This window comes from Xiphophorus couchianus, chromosome 9 (assembly GCF_001444195.1).
Source record: "Xiphophorus couchianus chromosome 9, X_couchianus-1.0, whole genome shotgun sequence".
In the NCBI taxonomy this organism is placed as follows: domain Eukaryota; kingdom Metazoa; phylum Chordata; class Actinopteri; order Cyprinodontiformes; family Poeciliidae; genus Xiphophorus; species Xiphophorus couchianus.
In genome coordinates this window covers 10,606,673-10,612,672 of record NC_040236.1, presented here as the reverse complement: position 1 = coordinate 10,612,672, position 6,000 = coordinate 10,606,673, and positions in this window count along the sequence as shown.

Here is a 6,000-nt window from a genome sequence, read left to right as displayed (position 1 = left end):
TTACGCATTTGCATGTGTTGAGAGTGGATGCCAGTGGAGGAGGAAATAAACAGAGAAACAAATGGGGTGAGACGGAGAAAAAAACTGAAGATGTTTAGAACTACAACACAATGTTCTTGAACAAATTGTTTGTTTTCTTAATGTCACAGTTTTGGCCCTGGTTTCATTGCCTGGGTTTGTGAAAACCAAAAGTGACCAAAAAAAGAATTTCTATTTGTTACAGTTTTGTGGCATTTCTTCCCTGTTATAATTTTTCTTTTAGCTTTTAAAGTCAATTTAGTCTCCTAATTTTATAGTGCACTTACGAGCCTTCAACACATCAAAACAAAACACTTTTAGCCCTAACATTTGAATTCCGTTTTTACACATTACCAAATTTAAACAGACCAGGAGAGAATGATGCATGCAATTATCATCTGCAACCATTAATAACTTGTAGTTTGGATGCAGTAGAATAAGAAACAACATTTATGCTTTACTGGAGCAGCTCCTGCACAAGCAGTTGAGTAGAGTAGGAGTTAAATGTCATGTCAGAGTCTCTAAAAGTCTCCAATTTTACTTGTAAAATTTGCTAGAATTTCTGCTTATCACATTTTGAAAAAACACTGTCATGGTCTGAATTGTCACAAAATATAGTGACAGTAAGAATTAAGCACTGCTTCTTCGGTTTAATTGAATGCTGGTATTGAATTCCATGTGACTTTATTTTTTCATCATGCGTCAAATGTTTAATCTATTCTGTTAGCTTGTGTTTGACTGGAGTGCACCACACCCTGGCTCAATTTCCTGTGTAAATTCTAATAAATATTTTTGTAAATAACTGTCCGATGCAAGCAAAAAAACACTGGATAAAGCTTGATAAAATAGTGTTTCCACAAATTACTGTGTAGTTTATAATGGCAGGACTCTGCTATGGTCAGATCCACTTCAGGCCTAGCTATTAGCTTCAGCCTTTGGAACAAAGTAACCTAGATTTACCTGAAATAGATAGGAAAATAATTAACTACAGCTAATAAGATATCGAGTGCTCATAACCCCTACCAGAACTTGCATTCTAGAAAATCAGGCCTTTTAAAGTTGTTTAAGTCATGTACCAAACATGCGGTTTATTTAACAAAATCTGAAATAGCAACAAGAAGGCAGATGTAGTAATATCAAGAAGCAAAAAATGATTACAAAAACCAATCCAGTAATGGTGGTTAAGTTAGTGGTTTTAAGATGGTAAAATATATATATATATTTTTTCTCTCAGGAGAAAGAAAATCTCATTTATGACAGCTGTCAGCAGTATTTTTAGGCCCCATGGTAAATTCTTTAGATTCAAGCTCCCCAAGAAATCACAGAGGTCTGTAAAAGCTCTCTTGTGTGTCAGCGTGGCAGACTGAGTGACTGTTCACGGACAGTCTGAAACCCTGATACAGCTGAAGAGGGAAGAGAGAGTAAAAAAAGAGAAAGAAAAACACATGGTAAAGTGAGCACACAAAGCACTCTTCAGAGAGGTCAAAGTGAACACAAGTCCCCCTTTCAGACAGAAAGAAAAATAAAATCCCATGTGACTTTTAGCACACCTGCTTTGACCAGAGTGCCTAAGCTGTGTGAAATGAAGGCTCTCTGTGTAATAATGGTGATATTAGACATTGTTATAATTGCTTCACGTTTCCATTTCAGATTTAAGCTGTGAAAATATAACCAGAAATGGCCCGGGCCTCACAGAAGCAATTTATTTAATCATTATTAATTTGAAGTGGTGAGGGACCTGAACAAACACTCTGGGAGAAGTATGATTAAACTCTGCTTTCACTTCATCCATTCATTTATTTTTAATTACACAAATAGAACAGAATATTCATGCTTCTTTTAAAAGTTGTTAGGGAAAGCAAACGCATGCTTAGTTCATTTTATCCAACAAGGAATGAGGCCGAAAGCAGGTTGGGGTTAGCCCTGGGAACTTATTAGCAGAGCCTCCCCGGTGGGTGAGCTTCCTAGCAAAAGGTAAGAGAGGCTCTTCCTCTTCAGAATTGCCTATAATGCCACAAGCATCTTGTCTTGGTGTGGAAATACTTCAAACAGCGAACCGTTAATGAAACATACCAGCGAGGCACTACACTGATTCACATAGAACATGAATAACCTCTATGAGTGGACCCAGTGCTCAGTCTCACATTATAATCACATCTTACATAGCAGAATTCAATAATGAAGACATGCATTTAAAACGTAACCCAATCACTCAGGAGTGTATCCAGAAGGACATGTGTCTATAATAGATGGAAGAGACTGAAAGAGATTGTTCCCCTTGAAATAAACAGAAAGCTTTAGTGCATTTTTTATTTCTTCAGAAAGAAAGACAGACTGATCATAGGCGCAAAATGACTAAATAATTTTTATAAATCATTTAGAAGAAACATAAAAAGAACCATTTGCAAGGCATATTTTTCACTTTACAATTTTATTTATAAAGAATTTACTTTTTGCAGTACCATCCATCAATAAATTCCTTTTTTTTTAAAAACTAAATCAATGCTTATCACTGTGGGCAGTGTTTATTGCCTATCTGAATCACTCATTGGGTAAGAGGTGACCTAAACCTTTAAAATGGCACAAATTCATCACAGTTTTTCAGTACCACTTCTTTAACCTTAATTGCTTTTGACATGCAAGAAACTTGTAAAAGCTTATGGGACAAGCAGGTTTTGATATAGTGTTTTACTTTGAATTGTAAGCTAGTTAATTGCAAATCTCTAAGATTTCTAGTAATCTACTTTGTGGCAGAGTAGATATTGTTTATTTTAAAGATAAACCACTTTTAGTCAAGTTACTCATAAACTGTAGCTGGATTTTGCATCAAAATGTAACTGAACATGTGTTCTTCAAAAATTGCAACATGTACGTCTTACCTTTTGTCTAGAATAAATGGATGTTTATCACGATTTACTTTAACTCATCTATATGCATGAAGTTTATTCCTGAGGTAAGAAAAATACCTGTTTGAGTTGGTATTGAGTGTTGAGTTTTCTTGAACCATTGACAATGGATTTAAATTTTTTCTGTTGTGTGCTTTAAAATACTGTTCACCAAGGCAAGTTGGGTGTAAGCAGTGGTGCCCTTTCAACATTAAAGCAACCACAAAATCTCCTCAAATTCAAGATAACATAGCAAGAGTGAGACATTACAAATTGAGTTTATTTTAACTTATTTATTAAAATAAATTTTATTTATTTATTTATTTATTTTTAACCCATTAACTGGCGGCAAAAAAGGCAGCATAGTCAAACAAACTAGATTTATCCCATGGATGGGATACCACCAGTTAAGGGGTTAAAAAAATGGCAGGACAGAAACTCAGTATTAGTAGCCAACTCAAAACCTCTCAGCAGCAATATATAGTCACCCGGCGAGCTAAATGGGTTGAAAGAAATCCACCACCAGTCACTGAGTAAGTTGTTGGAGCCACCAAAACAGATATCTGACAAAGTTGTGCTATTTTGGCTAAAACCTCTTAATCCAGGCGCCTCACAGCTGCACAAGCAGCATGTAGACTGTGATCTGATGAATGATACTTTTAGAGAAGTTCAGCTCAACCCTCAAAAACACATGTAAATAAACTCCTGCAGCAAAGCTCACCTTATCACAGTGTGTTAAAAATGCAAAATGTCAGGTAATAAATAAATATCAGTATAGAAATTTAACATTAGCTAATTAATCACAAACAACCATCATTCCATCAGGACTAAACAATTTATTTACAGAAATACATTGTTACAAACCGATATCACATATTTTAACTCATTCTACAGTCAAAACACATGTGTATGATGGTGGTGTAGCCATTTATGTGGCAACTTTTCAAACCCTGCAGCAGTCTCTCCTGAAACTGAAATTGATTTTTATCTTCATGAAGATTATTTTCCTGACTCTCACTTATGCTTATGTGACACTGGATGGTGTAAGAATGACATTGAGTATTGTCCAAATACTTAGGAATCTGGCCAGGTAAGTTATGCTTAGATGTTTATGTTAATATTTGTTTAATTGTGATGTAATTCAATTTTATTTTATTTTTTGTTGTATAATTCACCTACCTCCATTGTAAACATTTTGTTTGTTTGTTTTGTTGTTAACATGTTATGCTAATGGTTTTATGTGGCTTATATTTTGAGTTGAATTTTAGTTGGCATGAAATTATTTATTTTTTGTTATATCTAATATTAAATTAATTTCTGGAATTGTTTTACTTTTGTTAATGTTTTCACTTGAAACAATTTCACAGGATGTTTATGCAACCGTCTTGTCCAGAAAAGATTTTTTTTTTTTTTTTTTTGCAAAAAAAGTGTTTTACTTTTTCTGGCAAAACAAAAACGTCATTGTTATTATAAACTGTTTAGTTGACTTGTATTTATTACTTAAAAATTATAAATTCTGCTGGGAAAAAAAACAAAAAACAAATATTACATCAGGGCTACTAAAAAAGATGTGATAGGGTTGCAATAATTGTTAATTGTCCACATATACATGCACTGTGACACTAATCTTCAGATCCTCCAATAGGAGATATATAGATATGTATGTGAGAGCGCTGAATGGATTAGGCAGGGTTATCTACCTCCTGTTGGGTACATGGCCTGAGTCATGCTGAGAGCTCCAGCAATTCTCTGGAAGTCTGTTAAGGATGGAGAGGATTTGGCTTTACTTGTTGCATTGTTCTGACAGGATCCAAACAAAGCCACCAGCATGAGGCACGTCCAAGTGGTACAGTCCATTCACTTGTGACCCCCCCCCAATATTACTCATTTGTTTTTAATCAGGACAATTTAGCAACAGTTTGATTCAAAGCAGCTCGGTTTCTGCTATGAATAAAAAGAGTGGCAAAAGACAGCGAGGAAATGTACATTTTTAATTAACATTGTACTAAAAGTACCAAATGTAAAATGTTTCTTTACTTTTTGTATGCTTTGAAAAAAACATTAATGAAAGCAATTATACTTAAAATACCGCTGATACAATGATACTTTGGTCAGGCACCTAACCTAGTTAAGAAACTATGTTAAAAATATTTATTTTACCGACATTTCCAAAATTATATATTCTCTCTGTTGCATGTTTTTACACATTTATCAAGATAATTTGTTCAAAGGAAATGATTTTTGTACTAAACACTCACCCTTTAGCATATAATTTATATACACCTTGCCCATTTGTTTTATTGATTTTGCTATAACCTGCGTACCATTAGCTCAGTTCTTTTGTGTATGTTTTTACATTTTTTTCAACAATGTATATATGTATATTTTTTAAATGCAACATTTTAATCTTACTTTTAAATAAATGAAAAGGAGAATAGGTATAAATATTATAAATGTCTTATTAAGGACTAACTTGAGAATTTTCTGTTTATTTGTGTTTGCAGTACTAATATAAATACTTTACAAATTGATTTCAAAGTAAACTACATTATCTCCAGATGATGAGGGGGAAGTTGTTTTCTTGCCAGCAACAAATATGTCCTTTAGTTCATCGTTTGTTTGTAATGCCCTTAGAAGTCCAGTGTGTGGTGGCAAAAGCTTAGAGCATGTCTCTATCTGACATATTGAGGGTATCTAAGACAGCAGCATTTAAGGTTTCATAAAAAATGAGAATTTGATTACATTTTCATTTCTTATAGCAGATGCCAATAATCTCTTCTTTAGAAAATGAGTGAAACAACATGGCCCAAACAAACAAATACTCACTGAGCCAGATATATACAGTATGTACATCTATATTTACATTTATAGTCACATGTGTAGTCTTCCTAACACATTGAATAGTAAAAGTTGTTTCAATAATTTTATTAGTTTCTGGTTCTGAATTTATCATACAAAATATGTCTTTGTTTATCGTAAAAGGAATATTTTACCACAGTGTTTTAAATGACAATGTAAAATGTTTTCAATGACTATTGTCTTGAGTAAGTAGCATATTATTCTAGCAATAGCATCCCTTCCTATACATATCCTAATG